Source organism: Ascaphus truei, chromosome 15 (assembly GCF_040206685.1).
Source record: "Ascaphus truei isolate aAscTru1 chromosome 15, aAscTru1.hap1, whole genome shotgun sequence".
Taxonomy (NCBI): Eukaryota; Metazoa; Chordata; class Amphibia; order Anura; family Ascaphidae; genus Ascaphus; species Ascaphus truei.
In genome coordinates, this window is record NC_134497.1 from 27,083,856 (window position 1) to 27,103,249 (window position 19,394).

The window sequence follows — 19,394 nt, forward strand, 5'->3', positions numbered from 1 at the left end:
GGGAGCTGCATCACGAGACAGGTGCTTCATGGCTGGTGTCAACTGCTGTGAAAAGCCTCGGGCCCCCTGCTGCACCACCCCTCACCCCCCGCATGACAGGGCTGTCCCGCCACCCACTGCAGCCGCTAGACAACCCACGCAGCCGCGGGAAACTCCCGTACCGCCCCCCTCCCCCCCCCCCCGCAGCATTGTTCCCCTACCCCCAGTACTGCCATAAAAATTATGGAAACAAGAAAAGTATAAATATGAAAAATATTAAAAGTTACCAAAAAATAATTCAGGTCACTTGCAATTCAGTATCGAAATGTAGGTGAGCTACATTCCAAGTGTTCGGGAAAATGGCCCTCAGGCGACCATCTATATATACGTGTCATTTATTGTACTTAAGTATTGATCAGCAGTTGTCCTTTTTTCGGCTATGAAACATGTTACTTAGCTGAAATTAAAGTACTAATAAAACATGACGGCTAGACATTAATTGTGAAATTGCGTTCTTCTAGTTTTTGAAGTTAAATTCCTTTAGCGGCACCTAGCACATTAGCAAAATCCAGTGCCAGTAAATGGAGTTCATTTGAAGCGGAAGTCAGGGGTGACAGAAATGACATCACCGCTGGCAGAAGAGGTCATCGGCAACATTCGCTGACACCTGCAAGAGTAAGGAGGAACTAACACACACACCACCGTGACTGAGCTGCATGAGTTGGAACAGAACGCTTTGGAGCCGACATAACGCTCAGCCAGTGAGACAAGAGCTAGGCAACGTTCACACACGTGGCTTCACAACGCAGCGTGCGCGCGTTGGTGCCTGTCTGCTGGGCGATGTGCAATCATCCCCAGCAGACAGAATGATCCGACATACCACGCCCCCACGTGACGCGCTCCCTTCTGACGCCCTGTCATTTAGGAGACTAGTGAGTCTGCAGCGTCCACATTCAGCGCTGGCTATTGAAGGTGCAATCTCACATAGCCATCCAAAGAATAAACACACTTTGGTATACTGCGATCTGATTGCTTTCTCAGAATAATGTCAACATGCTAAAAGCAAAGATTTGGCTTCTATTGTTTCCCTGCAAATTACTTATAATCGACCGCAACTTGCTCCCCATCTGCCGGAACAAGGCGACATCCCGGGAGAGAGTGTGTGGGGTGGGGTGGTGTGTGGGTGTCCATTTCTCCGCCGCTGTTGGCGACCTTGATTAAGATCAATGGTGTACAGCACATATATCGTAACCCAGTTTATAATTGGTATACATCATTCTGCATAATGTGTCTGGCCAGGGTGAATATCGGGGCTTGAGAGGCTTGAAGAGCAAGCAAAATTGAATTTGCCGCCTCAAGCGCGTCACGTTAGGCTGCGGTCCCAGACACAACTGTGACAATCGCGCCCGGCGGGGGTTGGAGCGTGCACAGCGCTAACCGCGCTCTGACTTGGACAGAGTGTCACGGGAATATAGGAGTGCTCACCACAAACCGGACTGGACCGCGAGGCCGAGGTGGGGATACAGGAAAACCACCGCCCTACAGCCGCGTGAGCGGGTCCGGTTAGCAGAGTCGTGTAGATAGCCTGGTTCGGGACAGGAGAGTGTAGAGTCGTAGAGGTACTTGCCAGATCCGGGGTAGGAGAGATCAAGAGTAGTCGGTGTCCAAAGCCAAAGTCGAGGAGAGGGTAGAAGTCCGTAGGGCGAGCCGGGGTTCGAGGGTGCCAGAGCTCGGAGTCCAGGTTCAAGCAAGGGTCTGTAACGGAAGACAAGAGCAGACTGCGAAGTAGCTTGTAGCAAGCACAACTAGAGACTGACTATGCTCAGCAATCAGCTCTGGGCTGGTAGCACTACATACTGACAGGAGCCAATGAGAACCTCCAGCGGTGATGTCAGATGAAGGTAGAGCACTGATAGGCTGAGGCAGGATGCAGGACAGGTGGGGCCGGAACAAGTACATTGGCGGCAGTGGAGATGGACATAGTAGCGCGCGCGCGACGCGCGCGACTGAAGGGGCGGGTTGAGTTCGCCAGGCGGAAAAGCAGGAACAGTAGGCGCGCGCGCACGGGTCTACCACGGCGGCGCGCATGGGTAGCAGGAGCTGCCGGGAGAGAAGGGAAACCATGTGAGCGGGTGCCGCGCGTCCCGACAGTGGAGGTAAGAGCCGCAGCAGGCGCCGTGGGTAGCGGCCTTATACAGAGGGAGCTTGCGATGGGAGGGGGCGTGGTAGGGGATTTGTGGGGGCGTGGCCATCACCTCACACATCAGGTTCGCCCTCATTGGGAGAACCGCCGGTGGGGGAGTGGCCACGCCGCCGTCGCAAGTTTTAAAATCAATTTCATTGTGTTTAAAAAATCTTGCAGCACGGCGCGGCTGCACCTTCAGCGTGAAGGTGCGTACTGGGCCCTTCCCCATTGAGGGGCGGTGCTTACACGCACAGCGCACGCCAAGCCGTGCGCTGTGGCAGTGACTGGGACCGCAGCCTACCTAAGCGGTTCACCTAATGAGGGCGAACCAGCTCATTGCCGTTGTGGCCGCGCCCCCAGATGAGCATGCACCTAGCCACAAATTGCACGGCCGAGTAGGGCGCAGCACTCGTGTGCCAGCACGCCATGCTCCCTCCCAGGCCGCAGCCTAAGGACTCGGGCATGGTGCCTCGAGCCGCACTCCTGCTCTGCCTCGCCTGCAGAAGCTGGTGCTTTTTTGTGGCCTGACAGGTGAGGCAGTGAGCACGCTTTGGGGGCGGGGCGAAGGTGTGGCGGAGGCAGGGCAGAAGGCGGGGCTAGTCCCTCATCCCCATTGGATGTTTGCTGTCACGTGATCGCTCCTCCGCTCCCCTCAGCGCGTATATTTAAACTTGCCTGTCGCCATGCATTTCCATTAACTACTACAGCGCACGCCTGCGCGATCAAGCCCCACCCACCCAGTTCCTCCGGTCCCAGTCCCTACCTTGTCGCGCACCTTTCCCCAACGGTGCGCGACAGGTTTTCAGGCAGGGGAGTTTGAGTTTGGCATTTGCGACGGAGGCGTGGCCACGCCCCCGCCGGCGGTTCAGCCAATGAGGGCGAACCAGCCACGGGATGTCATGGCCACGCCCCCGCAAACCTACCGCCACGACCCCTCCCGTCGCAAACGTTCTCTCTCCCCTCAGACCGCAGATTGTGGTCTAGCGCTGTGCATGCGCCGCCCCCCCCCCCGCCGGGCGCGTGCCACATTGCTTACTGGGGACTCAGCCTAAAGCCGCGCTGATAACAGATGCAGGAGGTATAAAATGTCAATAGGAGAGTGTTCTGACTTTTTTCCCCATTTTTTTTCCTACTGAGTGCGAATAGCCGAGCTGCTATGAACACTGTAATGTCAATAGGCTAATGCTCAAGGCCATTAACACAGTAGACCAGGGTTCGATTTCTGGCTGAGATGTTTATTTTTTTCAATTTTATTTCCTACTGAGTGCGAATAGCCGTGCGGCTACTCAACTGTGAATATCCGTGGCTATTTGCACTCAACTGTGAATATCCACTGCCGAAAAAGGTACCTACAGACCGCAGATCGCGGAGAAGCGCTGTGCACACGCTGCCAGGACGCAAGGCGGGCATGCAGGCGCGTGCACTGGGGCCTTAGCCTAAGGCTACATACGGGCAGCAATGGTGCTGAACAAGGCTGTGAGAAGAAGACAGGCGTGAGGGGAGAGGTGCAAAGAGCTGCTGTGATCCCATGCTCATTGCCATTTACCTGAGTGGCTGTTAAAGTGCAATTGAAGCTATTGCACTTTAGTGAATCTAGTGTTTGGTAAACAGAGGAGGCAAAGTGGATAAGGAAAAATAACCCCCTGCAGATCAGTCCCTGGGAGGCAAATAAAGGGTGCCGAACTCCTGGTGCCTTCGCTCACGGACAGGGATAGCTCTACCCTATGCCTTTCGTGACATACTGCGTCACTTCGTCATTGGTCATGGAGCTCTATAGTTGTACAAAAGCTTTAATAGAGCCTGGTTAAACAACCTATTTAACCTTTTCAGAGTTTTTCTTGAAAAGGCCATACTGGGTAGCCCTTGTGCTTAAAATATAAAATATGTGTATAGATGTGGGATCTCTGTATTTGGGGTCAGTCACATCCTTCACCGTTTAGTTATAGCTTTATGAGTACACTAGGTACGTTTGCCCAACAGGTATTTTTTAGGCTAAGCGCTTTATGTATGTAAATAGTTCATTTATTGCAGTAAGGTGGGAGGAGTGGTTCAGTGAGTAAAGACACTGACTCTGGCGCTGAGTTTGAAGCAGGGGAACCTGGTTCAATTCCCGGTGTCTGCTCCTTTTGACCTTGGGCAAGTCACTTTATCTTCCTGTGCCTCAACACCAATAAACATAGATTGTTAGCTCCACTGTTAGCAGGGACCTGTGCCTGCAAAACGTCTCTGTAAAGCGCTACGTAACAGTAGCTGGAGCAGTGCTATACAAGAACATACTATAATAATAATGGTCTGAGGAGAGGATGTGTCTGTCCAGAAAGGCCACGTGTTTGCATATACCTGCCCTGATGCTTTGAATAAATAGTAAGTTACTTACAGAAAAGTTTCCTGTGTGCTTCCTCCACCACTTTATTTCTTCATCTTCTCTTTCCCGGAAGTGGAGACACTGACTACTTCCAGGTCACAGCTCTGTGTCCTACTGCGCATGCTCACACTAAGGGGATCATGGGAGTTGTAGTTTTTAGACTCCATAACGGATCACGTGTCACATACAGTACTGTGTAGATTAGAAACAAGACAGTAACATTTCCCAGGCACTGTGCTAGGGAAAAATAGTTTATTCTGCATGTAGATGTGTATACCCCTCCTGGTCCTTAATATGTTTCAGTAAAGCTGCTTCAGTTCTGCATACACAACACATCACAGCTCACTTATAACCGCCCCCCCTTCTTATCTGTTCTCTCTGTGTTCTCACAGAGGGCTGAGGCAGCACAGGCAGGGCTGCTGGTTTTGTCTTTGAAATGCAGACAGATTGTCCTGATTTTATCATTTACTTTACTTTGCAAGGTAATAACAAGTGCCCCCCCCCCCCTGCTCCCTCACACAGAGTCCCCGCTGCTCCCTCATGCACCCGTGTGTGTGCTGCGTGTGTCTTCTTTCTCAGAGTGTGTGTGTGTGTGTGTGTGTGTGTGTCTTCGTGTCTTCTTTCTCAGAGGGAGTGTGTGTGTCTTCTTTCTCAGAGTGAGGGAGTGTGTGTGTATATGTGCTGTGTTTTCTTCCGTTGTGTGCTGAGTTTGTGAATATGTGTGTGGGTGTTTGCTGTATTTTCTTATTCGTGTGTGTGTGTCTTCTTCCTCAGAGAGAGTGTGTGTATTGAGTGCTGTGTTTTCTTCATTGTGTGTGTGTGTGTATGTGCGCGCGCGCTGTGTTTTCTTCTTCCTGTGTGTGTCTTCTTCCTCAGTCTGTGTGCTGTTTTCTTCTACCTGTGTGTGTGTAGTGTGTGTGTCTTCCTCAGTGTGCTGTTTTCTTCTTCGTGTGCATGTGTGCGTGCGTGTGTTGTTTTCTTCTTCCTGTATGTGTGCTGTGTGCGTGTCTTCTTCCTCAGAGAGTGAGTCTGTGTGTGTGTGACGGTGAGATGGTAACCAGGCTAAGTTACTTGGTTGCCCCTGAGTTATGTTTTGGGGTCCTAGAGTGTCAGCTCTTGGACCTGACTGTTGTATGTGTACGGTGATGCATTGTATGAAAATATGCAACAATAATGAATTTGTATCCATTTGCCTTTCCTGGGGTTCCAGCAAGCCGGGAGTTTCAGGAACTTTCAAAGATGGGATCCTGATGGGGGCTAGCGGGCTACCAACGTCTGGTGCCGCTACGTCTACCAGGGTCTGTACTTGAAAGTCACAGATCTTGCGAAGGTGTGAACAAGCCATCTGGGCAGGGTGGCTGACTTGATTGCCCACGTCCTGGGATGAATACGGCCATCCTGGCCAGTAGTCCCCTCCCGAGACGTGGAGGCACAGAGCCCAGCAGGTGGCTTCTGAGTGATAGTGGGCTAGAGGTGACAAACTCACGTTGCCCCTGTCACATTTTGAAGAACCCGCTGCCCGGCTTGGAAAGACTGGCAATCGTCTGATTGGCTGGTTGGAAAGTTCCAGGGTCGGATTAGCTGGAGTATTTCATGAATGAATGTGAAATACTATAAGAAACCCAGCAGCCAATCCGGTCCTCAGACACTAAGCGCCAAGACAGCAGCGGCAAATTTGAAACCACCAAAAGATGCTCTGAAAGAAATAGCAGCGACCGGCTTCAGGGATTTTTCAAGCCTAAATATTTTCGAAGTCCAGCTTTTCTGGGACACGTTCTCAGAAAAGAACGTAGCAGTCGCGGCTGGAATTACAAGCCGAAAAGAGTATCAAGACGGTTGGTACTCGCTCCCGGTCAAGCGATTTCAGCACCTCCAGTGTGGAGAGAATGGTGGCGGCTGGAATTGAAAGCTGACTTCAGTTCCAGGACTTTTGGGTTACATACCGGTAACCAAAAGTCTGTGTAAAGACTTTGTTCTGTGTACTATGTTCTATAGGAAAGTGTAGTTTTCCCCAGATCCTCCAGTCAGTGTGTTTTCTCATGTCAATTGTAATTCATTGTTTTTATGTCTGTTTCAAAGGAATAAATCACAATTAGTTTTACCTCCTTGGTTTTGCTCAGTGATATGATCCCGGTATGAAGGTGTTAAAAGACCTGGTCTCCAGTGACTGTGTGTGTGTCCGTAGGGTTGCCAGGTGTCCGTTTTTGAACCGGACAGCCCGGTATTTTGCCCCTGCGTCCGGTATAAAATGAAAGGTAATACCGGAATGTATGTGTCCAGTATTACCTCTCTCCCAGTCAGCTGGGCTTCTGGTGCGCCCCGGCTTGAGAGGGAGGCCCGGTGAGCGTCAGTCAGCCTCAGACACCTCGGTGTGGGACAGACAGGGAGAGAGAATCCTGCAGCAGGAGAGAGCCGGGCATGGCGACAACTGCTCTGACCAGCTGCCGGCACCCCCACATCCAATATACCCCCTCCGCAGCCACCGGCCAACCCTCTGCCCTTCCACAGCCATCGCCCCCCCTCTGCCCTTCCGCAAACCACCGCCCTCCCGCCCCCTCCCCCCCTCCCCGCAGCCACCGGACCCAACCTGACACCATCCCCAAGGTAAGTCTGTATTTGATTGGGGAGGTGGGAGTATTTTGTATATGTATTGGGGAGGTGGGGATATTTTATATATGTATTGGGGAGGTGGGGGTATATTTTTTATGTATTGGGGAGGGGGGGCATATTTTGTATGTATTGGGGAGGTGGGGGTATATTTTTTATGTATTAGGGAGGGGGGGCACATTTTGTATGTATTGGGGAGGGGGGGGGTATTTGTTATGTATTGGGGAGGTGGGGGTATTTGTTTATATGTATTTGGGAGGTGGGGGTATTTTTTATATGTATTCGGGGGCGTAGGGGCATTTTTTATATGTATTCGGGGGCGTGTTTTTTTAAAATATATATTCGTGGGCGTATTTTTTATATGTATTTGAGGGGGCGTGGGGGTATGTTTTATATGTATTCGGAGAGTATTTTTTATATGTATTGGTGTCCAGGCCCATTGTGTCTAGTATTAAGCTACCTAGAAACACTAGTGCTGTGTTTTCTTCTTCTTGTGTGTGTGTTTTCTTCCTCAGGCTGCGTCCACGCTGGCACTGAGGGCGCTTAACGTGTTTACTTATTTTAATCTTTACCTTTATGTCCAAGCGGCGCGCATGCGCTCCTGTGCGGGCACGTACGCTCTCCCAAGCTTGGTGCTTGTGGAGACAGTGTGTGACAGGGTAAATAAAAGCCACCAGCTATATGCCTGGCAGACCTATGTTTAGTCTGCAGTGTAGCAGTGACTAGGTGAACTTCAGCTGGGAACCTCAGGACAATTAGTTGGATCCCAGCTGCCTAATCAAGGTGTGTTAAAAACCCAAGGCTGTAGACACATGCAGCTAGCTGTTCAGGAGAGAGGAGATCACTGAGAGAAGGTCTGTCTGTTGTATGCTATCTGAAACAGGAAAAGCCCCTGAAACTCTGGAGAGAGAACAGCTTGATAAAAGGTCTGTTAGCAAAGAACAATTTTTATGAACTGTCTGTCTCCTGCATAAGAAAAGAGTAGCTGCCTTATTTTGACTCTGTCTGCTAAAAAGAAACTGTTTTGTCTGCTGAAGAAAAAGAAATTTTTCTTTTGTTTACTGGTGAACAACTATTTTTGTTTTATGGGCTGTATAAAGTAAGGCTAAATAAATAAGTCTTATCCAAAGAACCTGCGTGTGTAGTTGCATATACCCTGCAACATATGGTGTTAGAAGTCCTGGGATTTTCAAAAGGCTCCTGCAGTTAAAGGGCCACACACACACACAAGAATGGAAGAACTTTTGAAAGAGTTTCTGTGCGAGCAGACCAAACAGCAGGGACAGTTAATGCAGGAGCAGACCAAACAGCAGGGACTGTTAATGCAAGAGCAGGCCCGGCTGCAAGCGGAGAGAGATGAAAGACTGCAGGCAGCACAGGATGAGCGGATTGCCAAGCTGCTGACCCAATTCCAAGGGTCTGCCAGTCCAGAACTTGCAAGCAGACCTCTGATACTCCTGAGGAAAATGGCTCCGAACGAGGATCCAGAGGCTTTTTTACTGACATTTGAAAGGGTTGCCGAAGCTCAGGGCTGGGCTACAGATCGCTGGGCAACTGCTTTGGCTCCGCTCCTCATAGGAGAAGCCCAGGCCTCATATCAGGGCCTCCCAGCAGATCAGGCAATGGACTACCGACAAGTAAAAGCCGCCATACTGGATCGCTTAGGTGTGACCCCAGAGACCTACCGGCAGCAGTTGCGGAACATGAAGTACACCGCTAAGATGAGACCCCGGGTCCTCGCTCAGCGGTTATTGGACTTGTGTACGCGCTGGATCCAACCCGAGGAGTGCACTAAGGAGGCAATTCTTGAGCAGGTGGTTTTGGAACAATTTCTACAAATAATACCCCCTTCCGCACGCTCGTGGGTAAAACGCCACGCTGCTGAAACCCTAGCTTTGGCGGTCCGACTTGTGGAGAACTTCCTTGGGGCTGAGCAGCAGGCGAGTATCCTGGACCCGACTCCACCGGCACTTGCGGACGCCCAAAGAGGGATGTCGGATCAACGGGGAACCTACAGCCCGTCCCTACGCAACCGCCAAGTCCAATGGAAGGAGCAGTCGTTCCAGCAAGGACGGAGTCCAAATGCTGGCCCCCGCCGAGACCCTCATTTCCTTCCTGATGTCGGCTCATCACAAAATGAGAGAAACTTCCGAGGACATCGCCCACAGGACCCCCCAGATGCCTGATCCCCAGTATCCAGTCCAGCGGAGCGCTATCCACAGCCCCCTCCTGCGAGGGAACCCTCTCCATGTTCCGCCTGCGGAGAGCAAGGCCATGTGGACTGTCCACAGATGGATTGTTCCTTCTGCAGGACTGTCACCTCAGCCTTCACTGGAGAAACATACAAGCCCTGGCTACTTCCAACCCTGATTGGGGGGAAAACCATCCAGGCCCTTGTAGATTCGGGCTCTGGGAAAACTCTGGTCCTCCAGGAACTGTTACTGCCTAACGTGTGTTCATTTAACTCCCCATGGAGTATAGAATGTATACACGGCGATGTAAAGCGATATCCGACGGCCAAAATCCGGCCACAGGTAAAAGGCCAGGAGGCCTACCTTGAAGTAGGAGTCGCTCCTTGGCTCCCTGCCCCCGTTGTGCTCGGCCGGGACTGGCCTTTCTTTTCGGACATAATGGCTCCAGTCTCTCACGAGGAGCCTCCTTCTATGGCTCAGGAGAACCCTTGCAAACTGTTCCCCTTCTCGGGAGACCTTTTTCCCAGTACACACCGGGTTCAAAAGACTCAGAAGCAAAGACGCTCTGACAAACAGGACTGGTTGCAGAAATCTGGGTCTCAAGGTGACCATTCTAATAGCCAGAAGGCACAAGTGATGACTGGGGATGGCCAGAGGGAGGGGGATATGAGCCTTGGGGACTTACCAGACCTATACCTCCCTGTCCTTGCTAGACAGTATGACAAGGTGGTAAAAATTGATGAGCAAATTTTGAATGTACAGGGGGTGATAGTTGAAAGGAAAATCCGTTATTTCCTCCCCTGGCTTCAGCACCGAGAGGAACTTTTCCCCTGCCAGGTACACTGAAGCCTTGTGACTGGATACTACACCATCTGCACCCGTTTGCAGCAGACTCCCCCGGAGAAGTTTTACACGCCCTGCCACTGTTATCTCCGGTCTTCGGTGAACTTTTCAGGCCTGGGAGACGAACAAAATGAAACGTAACGCACGCCAGGTTTCAAATCCTTTGTCTCAATTTATTACTCATAGGGTAATGATTTTTATACAGAAAGAAAAAAAGATATTAGTTAGAGGCGTAACATAGGCGTATCATAGGCGTGACATAGGCGTATACTAGGTGTGTCTTGGGCGTAGCTTTGATTAGAGGCGTGATTTAGGGGCAGGACATATTAGTGGCGTGACTTTTGAGACGTGTCCCTTTTCAATACAAGCAATGTTCTGAATACATAGCTTATTCATTGTCTGTTATCAAAAGAGACCTTGAGTCTTAGCAACTTTTATTACATTATTCTTGCTTCTTGCAGAGAACCATTCTATTATATTCTACTAAAACACCAGGAAATTGACCTCACAAAAGTATCTAGTAATATCCTGGCCAGGGAGAATGAAATGCAATTTAGCAGAGAAACTGAGTGCATTCAGGAATTATATTTCAGCAAAAGGCTGACTACAGAATCTTAACTAGTTATGACCAGACAAAATGGAAGCTTAACATGAGTGCAGACTCTGGCCTGACATACTGGTCCTAACAATCCCTCCTTTTTGTTCTCTAAAAGAACAAATACCCTTACTAGGTACGCTTCTCTATGACTATGGCCTTATGGGGACCAATAGTATCATAGACTCTGTTCATGGCCACATATGAATTATTAGTTGCATACATGGCGTGAGATGAAACTGAAGGTTTCCTTGAGACAAATGAAAGCATTGCACACTTAGCACAGTGAAAAATAACAAAAATTGCTGCGATTATACTAATCACTACAATAAAACCATAGAGAATTTTCATACCCAATTCTCCGATCCAACTAGTGAGTCCTGACATCCAATTTAAGCTAAGGCCTGAGGATTCTTTACGCATCCTTGCCTGAATTTCCTGTAACTTATCCATATCTTTATGAATAGCGCCAGACTCGTCTTCAATATAGGCACAGCACTTCTGTCCTACAAGTTTACAAACACCTCCTTATCATTATCACGACATGCAGTAATATGGCATTTTTGGTTACCTCAGCTTGATGTATCTGGCCCTTTGACTCCAGTTAGGTTTAGAGATATTAAGTTCTAGTTGACCCGTAATGGTGTATGCAGATCTATCACTATTTGCAATTTAACATCAGTACTAAGGCAAGAGAGATGTAAAAACCACGTAACCCACATATTCCCGATTACCTTGTGCTTGTGCGTTACTTTTCCACAGTGTAACCCCCTTGAGACCAAGCTCTTTCCCCACATATCCAGACCAGGAGCTCTGTGTGTGTGGGGAGGTCTGTGCAGGTTCTGTAGTAGATTTTCCTGTGGTACTGGAACGCCACAAGGTTCTGTTCTTCCTCGTTTTTCGCACAATTTACAAACCTAAAATTGGGACAGTTAGTGAGGTCTCAAAAGTAATGTCTATTTTATAAAGGAAGAGCTGAAAAAAGATACAAGTTGTTAATAATGTTTCTTTCTTCTCTGCAGTTTTTGAGTAGAACAGAAATTAATGGAGAGCAATGTATATACGATGGCTCACTTGTATGTACCCACAGTTTGATTGGAATGGGAGCCACAGGCCATACCAGTGACTACTTTATTACTTAAAAAATAAATAAAAACACTGTTGCAATTAAAAAGTCCCCGACAAGATGACACAAGTGACACAAAAGTTAGTTTTCTTCCGGTGGAACTAAACAGAAAGTGGGGTTGATGTAACAAGGTGTTGTAGCAGGATTGTGTTCCATTAGCAACCTGAGCTTATAACATGCCCTGGACTGATTTGGAAACTGGACTATAGGAAAAGCCTTGAGCCACAGTCTAATGAGGTAACAATGTCAGTTTCACGCTTCCCGAAGAAACTTAAATTAAGTGCCGGGGGAGATGCAAAGCCCTCTGTAAACCTCACTTACCTTGGCTCCGGCAGCTTCGTACACGCGTTGCCATGGCAACGTGGCGTCAACCTCGGCATTACCATGGCGATGTGATGTCATGATGCCACCGCCGGAGCAAAGGTAAGAGGAGGGGGGGGGGGTGCGGAGAGAAGGGAACTGCCGGCAGGTGGGTGCAGGGAAAAAAAAGTTTGCGCTCCCCTGCTTTAGGGAATCTAGTTGTACAAAATAATCAGCGCACCTCGTTTCATAGGAAGAAAAAGAAAGAAGAAAAAGAGCACAACAGTGAAGCAAGTTCACAACACAATACTTGTGCCTGTAGATGGTGAGATATGCACTTACCTTTATATGCCTGAGACAGGCACTGTAATGTATCTTTGCGTGTCCTCACCACAATATTCAAAGGACTTCTTTTTTTCAAGGTTCTGCTTTATATAAAATATCAGGAATGTGGTTTCATAAAACAATATTAAAATAAGGGCACCGACCAGTTCATGATATTCCGCAACCTCCGGTGTCCGCGACAGTCACTTGCCGAGCTGCTCAGCGTTCTATGTCACTTCCGGTTCCTGGTGCTTCAGTGAAACTGGTCCTCCCGGCAACCCTACGCGTTTCAACGGTGATCCGTCTTCGTCAGGGGTAAGATACTTACTTTGAATATTGTGATGGCTTCATGGTGGTGAGTTCACGCAAAGATACCTTTATATGCCTGGGACAGGCACTGTAATGTAAGTGCATATCTCACCATCTACAGACACAAGTATTGTGTTGTGAACTTGCTTCACTATTGTGCTCTTTTTCTTCCTATGAAACGAGGTGCGCTGATTATTTTGGACATCTATTGCTGCTGGGAATTGGGAACAATTCGACGCTTCATGCTGCACCACATCTACCTTATTCAAGTTTGGACTTTTATTTAGTTAGAGCGCTTCCTTTCTTTGTTGTATTAGTGAATCTAGTGTTTGGTAAACAGAGGAGGTAAAGTGGATAAACAAAAATAACCCCCTGCAGACCAGTACCTGGGAGGCAAATAAAGGGTGTGGGAGGAAGGGGGATACAGAACACAAACAGCAATAGAAACACAGTAAGAGAAACCATGTGAGACGAGTAACTCTTCTCCTGAGGGGTATAGGGGAAATAATTTGACAAGCTGTTTGGGAGAAAAATAAAATGAATATTTCTGTTTCTTCAGTAGTTTCGGGAGGTTTTGCAAGGATTTGGAAAGACAATAAGTGATGGTAATTGTCAAAGAGTAATAGTCTGGAGAATATAGATTTAACATTAGTTGCCCACTAAACAAGGTACATTAGTGTAGGCGACAGCAACCAAAGTTACCCATGTCAACAGCTGCCTCTGGTTAAATAAGGCTTTGAAAAGTGTGGCCCTGCGTTCCTAAGACGGGGAAAGACTTGTGTGGGGTGAGAGGAAAAGGAGTGCTTAGGTTGGCTAGCAAGGAGAAAAGGCTGATTGTACAATCTCTTATGGGTTTGTAATCTCAGGATTTATTTAAACTGAAGCAGAGTAGGAAAATGGTGTTTAAAAAGGGGCAGTCCCTCGTAGGAAGAACGTGAACCAACAACAATGGCATATTTAATAGGAGTTCCTTGAGAAAGCGCCAGTGCATGTTTGTGGCCATGAGGAAAGGGGAATGGTGAATTATTGTGAGTACTATTGAATACTCTAAACTGGACACACTAACTGGATATGGGTTACCAGTGGGAGCTGCAGCTGACTTGCTGTGGCAGTTACACCTCTCATTCTAGGCTTTTATGGTCAGGTATTTGCGGACAGATACCTTGTTGTTTACCCCAACATCACCTCTCATACATAGTGCCTATAACTATCTATACTCTGTCATTACATCAGATTGGAATAAATTATACAGACTACATATTCAGTTAACCCCTAGATCTTCCAGTCGGGTTTTCCATTTTTGAGGATTACTATGACGTAGCTATTATATCATGGGCCCAAACTCTGTGACAAAGCAGCTACATCAAAATTGCACCCAAAGGGTTAAATGGTGATTTCATCCTTTTCAAGGAAGTTGTGTACTCCAAGTGATTTCATGTGTTCCCATCGCCAGGTTGGATTTAAAGCAGCCGTTCAAGATGCAGTTTAAAAAAAGAAAAAAAAAATGTTTCCCTTCAATCAAAACACTTACAAGTGATTATCTAAGTTGCCGATCGATCCATTCTCCAGTGATTAATCGGCAAAGATTTGGCTCGAGGTGTCACTAAATCACTGTGTGATGCAGTCAGTGGAACACATTTATATTCATATGCGTTCCACTGACGTGTGCTCGCTCCCGAGCCCTGGTCCTGTCACATGGGGCTTCTCCAGCAGCAGAATCTCCCTGTCGAAGTAAGTATTGATGAAGTAATATTGCTGAAATCAGTATACTGTTGAAATGGACTGGGGGGGGAGGTGGGGGTGTCTCTGGAGAAGGATTGAAGGCGATGGTCCATTCCATTTTGTCTGTTCTGTTTTCAGTATCCTTTTTGTGTGTAAGAATGTGTGTGATTTTGAATGTGTTTCGCTCACAGTAGATTTACGACTGTGTCTGAAGTAACGCCTACATTCCTGGTTTCTATAGAGAGCTATTTTAATCTAGTTTCAACCAGGTTTTAATGATCTGTAAAATGATTGGTTTAAGAATTAAGGAGTGGTTAGTATATTCTGCCTGGTAACCTGTTTTAAATCAGCAAAGGAATCAAAAATGTATAAAAAGGCTGTTTGGACACTCCCTGGCAGAGAGTCTTATAGACTTTTGAATGTGTATGATCATACTGTGCAATACACTTCTCATTATCAACGAGCCCATGTTTGTGAGTTTGCAAACAACAGCAGTATTGTGACTTGAACTAAAGTGGTTCCTGGGGTAAAGTCAGTCTCTACTATTAACCCAGATATATGCGGGTGGCTATACCAGAGACACAGGTTTAAACCTCTGTCACTCTGGCCCACGACTGCTATGGATTCTACTATTCTGTTTATCCCACTTAAGTCTACTCAATTATTATCAATAAGCTACTAGTCAGTATAATTAGGTATAACTGCTCGCCTATATAATCTTAGTCCTAATTGTAAAAAGGTAGGTGCAAGGGAGGTAAACAATATATATATAGTACAGAGGGAACTCAAAAGAGATGAGTTCAAAGCACGCCACTATTTGCACTCATTACCAAAGTACACAAATAGATTCTCCTTTATGCCAAAGAATCAGATCCCTTACAGGGAACTGTGAGCGACAAACGAAAAACAAAAAAGTTTTATTACATAGATAATTATACACTCAATAGTTAAAACTAGCTGAGAGACTCAGCGTTGCCCGGAATGTAAATAGATAAAATAAATTGATGTTTAATAATATTGAATTCTTATACTTTTTATTTTAAACAACATCAGAGGGGGGGGGGGGTGGAGGGGGGCATTTATCTTATGCCCAGATAAATGTGTAATAATGCTGCTTTTGACTGTAAGCTCATAAAATTTAACCATCTTTTAACTTGCTCCTTTTCAGCTTTAACCCCTTCGTTGTGGCAGAAAAATCATCTAAGAAAGAAAATATCAGCATGGCTGCTCCCAGCTCTTCAGACTAATTTATAGTCATTAAATATCCTTTATGGCACCAATATAGTGCATACTGTACACTAATATAGTGCATACTGTACATGTTGCAGTAAGGTGTATGGTCTGAGGAGAGGACGTGTCTGTCCTGAAACGCCACGTGTTTGCATATACCTGCTCTGATGCTTTGAATACAAAGTAAGTTACTTACAGAAAAGGCTCCTGTGTGCTTCCTCCACCAATTTATTTCTTCATCTTCTCTTTCCCAGAAGTGGAGACACTGACTACATCCAGGTCACAGCTCTGTGTCCTACTGCGCATGCTCACACTAAGGGGATCATGGGAGTTGTAGTTTTTAGACTTCAAAACGGATCACGTGTCACATAAAGTGTAGATTAGAAACAAGACAGTAACATTTCCCAGGCACTGTGCTAGGGAAAGGTAGTTTCTTCTGCATGTAGATGTATATACTCCTCCTGGTCCTTAATATGTTTCAGTAAAGCTGCTTCAGTTCTGCATACACAACACATCACAGCTCACTTATAACCGCCCCCCCCTTCTTATCTGTTCTCTCTGTGTTCTCACAGAGGGCTGAGGCAGCACAGGCTGCTGGTTTTGTCTTTGAAATGCAGATTGTATTGATTTTATCATTTACTTTATTTTGCAAGGTAATAACAAGTGCCCACCCTGCTCCCTCACAGAGTCCCCCCTGCTCCCTCACACAGAGCCCCCCCCCCCATGCACCCGTGTGTGCTGTGTGTGTCTTCTTCCTCAGAGAGTGTGTGTATTGTGTGTCTTCTTTCTCAGAGGGAGTGTGGTTGTGTCTTCTTTCTCAGAGGGAGTGTGTGTGTGTGTGTGTGTATATATGTGCTGTGTTTTCTTCCTTTGTGTGCTGGGTGTGTGTATATGTGTGTGTAAGTTTGCTGTATTTTCCTATTCGTGTGTGTGTGTCTTCATTCTCAGAGAGAGAGTGTGTGTGTGTTGTGTGCGCTGTGCGCTGTGCTTTCTTCCTCCTGTGTGTGTGTTTTCTTCTTCCTGTGTGTATTTGTTGTGTGTGTATTCTTCCTCAGAGAGAGTGTGTGTGTGCGTGTGTTGTGTTTTCTTCTTCCTGTGTGTATCTTCTTCCTCAGTCTGTGTGTGCTGTTTTCTTCTTCATGTGTGTGCTGTGTGTGTGTGTGTCTTCCTCAGAGAAGGCTGTTTTCTTCTTCGTGTGCGTGTGTGCGTGCGTGTGTTGTTTTCTTCTTCCTGTGTGTGTGCTGTGTGCGTGTCTTCTTCCTCAGATAGGGAGTCTGTGTGTGTGTGACGGTGAGATGGTAACCAGGCTAAGTTACTTGGTTGCCCCTGAGTTATGTTTTGGGGTCCTAGAGTGTCAGCTCTTGGACCTGACTGTTGTATGTGTATGGTGATGCATTGTATGAAAATTTGCAACAATAAAGAGTTTGTATCCTTTTGCCTTTCCTGGGGTTCCAGCAAGCCGGGATTGCTAGGCTAGGAGTTTCAGGATAGTTTTTGCGGCGAAAATGCTTTCAGATTGTGCCTAGGTAGCGGGGTTGCAAATTTGCTGATAACCCCAATAATGTAGCCGGGAATCAGGTCGGAATCCCGGATACATGTGAGCACAATGCTCCGGTCAAAATCCTACCCTGAAAATGTTCTTGCAGCTCACTGCCGGGAGTCCCTGCTTCAGCACAGATCGGAAAGGTAAAAGGGGCATAAGGGGTGTATGGTACGGTACAGGGGTCCCTAGTATAAATGGGGATTCCCAGTTAATGCCCAGGTCATCCTGAACATGGTATAAGGGTTCATGGGGTACTCCAGCTAAGTGATAAAACTTGAGGTTTATTAAAATGGTAGTCAGGTTTTGCAGAGTGCTGGGTATATGGCTAGTGGGAATATAAAGTAAAGATTCCCATTTCTATATCTAACACCAATAAGGATATTTTATTAAATGGTATATTTAATATGTATTATACTTTAATACACTGTGTTTGTTATAAGCTGGAACTTTCAAAGATGGGATCCTGATGGGGGCTAGCGGGCTACCAACGTCTGGTGCCGCTACGTCTACCAGGGTCTGTACTTGAAAGCCACAGATCTTGCGAAGGCGTGAACAAGCCATCTGGGCAGGGTGGCTGACTTGATTGCCCACGTCCTGGGATGAATACGGCCATCCTGGCCAGTAGTCCCCTCCCGAGACGTGGAGGCACAGAGCCCAGCAGGTGGCTTCTGAGTGATAGTGGGCTAGAGGTGACAAACTCACGTTGCCCCTGTCACATTTTGAAGAACCCGCTGCCTGGCTTGGAAAGACTGGCAATCGTCTGATTGGCTGGTTGGAAAGTTCCAGGGTCGGATTAGCTGGAGTATTTCATGAATGAATGTGAAATACTATAAGAAACCCAGCAGCCAATCCGGTCCTCAGACACTAAGCGCCAAGACAGCAGCGGCAAATTTGAAACCACCAAAAGATGCTCTGAAAGAAATAGCAGCGACCGGCTTCAGGGATTTTTCAAGCCTAAATATTTTCGAAGTCCAGCTTTTCTGGGACACGTTCTCAGAAAAGAACGTAGCAGTCGCGGCTGGAATTACAAGCCGAAAAGAGTATCAAGACGGTTGGTACTCGCTCCCGGTCAAGCGATTTCAGCACCTCCAGTGTGGAGAGAATGGTGGCGGCTGGAATTGAAAGCTGACTTCAGTTCCAGGACTTTTGGGTTACATACCGGTAACCAAAAGTCTGTGTAAAGACTTTGTTCTGTGTACTATGTTCTATAGGAAAGTGTAGTTTTCCCCAGATCCTCCAGTCAGTGTGTTTTCTCATGTCAATTGTAATTCATTGTTTTTATGTCTGTTTCAAAGGAATAAATCACAATTAGTTTTACCTCCTTGGTTTTGCTCAGTGATATGATCCCGGTATGAAGGTGTTAAAAGACCTGGTCTCCAGTGACTGTGTGTGTGTCCGTAGGGTTGCCAGGTGTCCGTTTTTGAACCGGACAGCCCGGTATTTTGCCCCTGCGTCCGGTATAAAATGAAAGATAATACCGGAATGTATGTGTCCAGTATTACCTCTCTCCCAGTCAGCTGGGCTTCTGGTGCGCCCCGGCTTGAGAGGGAGGCCCGGTGAGCGTCAGTCAGCCTCAGACACCTCGGTGTGGGACAGACAGGGAGAGAGAATCCTGCAGCAGGAGAGAGCCGGGCATGGCGACAACTGCTCTGACCAGCTGCCGGCACCCCCACATCCAATATACCCCCTCCGCAGCCACCGGCCAACCCTCTGCCCTTCCACAGCCATCGCCCCCCCCTCTGCCCTTCCGCAAACCACCGCCCCCTCCCCCCCTCCCCGCAGCCACCGGACCCAACCTGACACCATCCCCAAGGTAAGTCTGTATTTGATTGGGGAGGTGGGAGTATTTTGTATATGTATTGGGGAGGTGGGGATATTTTATATATGTATTGGGGAGGTGGGGGTATATTTTTTATGTATTGGGGAGGGGGGGCATATTTTGTATGTATTGGGGAGGTGGGGGTATATTTTTTATGTATTAGGGAGGGGGGGCACATTTTGTATGTATTGGGGAGGGGGGGGTATTTGTTATGTATTGGGGAGGTGGGGGTATTTGTTTATATGTATTTGGGAG

At 47.5% G+C, this 19,394-nt stretch overlaps 1 protein-coding gene across 4 annotated transcripts in view; it reads right to left on the reverse strand.

The window, feature by feature from the left end:
* Positions 1 to 16,303, reverse strand: part of LOC142466722 (uncharacterized) — a 32,539-nt gene extending 16,236 nt beyond the window's left edge. For 3 of the 4 annotated variants that reach the window (XM_075572047.1, XM_075572049.1, XM_075572048.1), the window contains exons 1-3: positions 15,974 to 16,303; positions 11,501 to 11,683; positions 4,542 to 4,658 (exon numbers count right to left, since the gene is read on the reverse strand). The gene's annotated coding sequence lies outside the window, so the exon portion shown is untranslated. The remainder of the gene's footprint in view (positions 1 to 4,541; positions 4,659 to 11,500; positions 11,684 to 15,973) is intronic. The other variant, XM_075572050.1, reaches the window with a different exon arrangement.
* Positions 16,304 to 19,394: the final 3,091 nt, after the last annotated feature.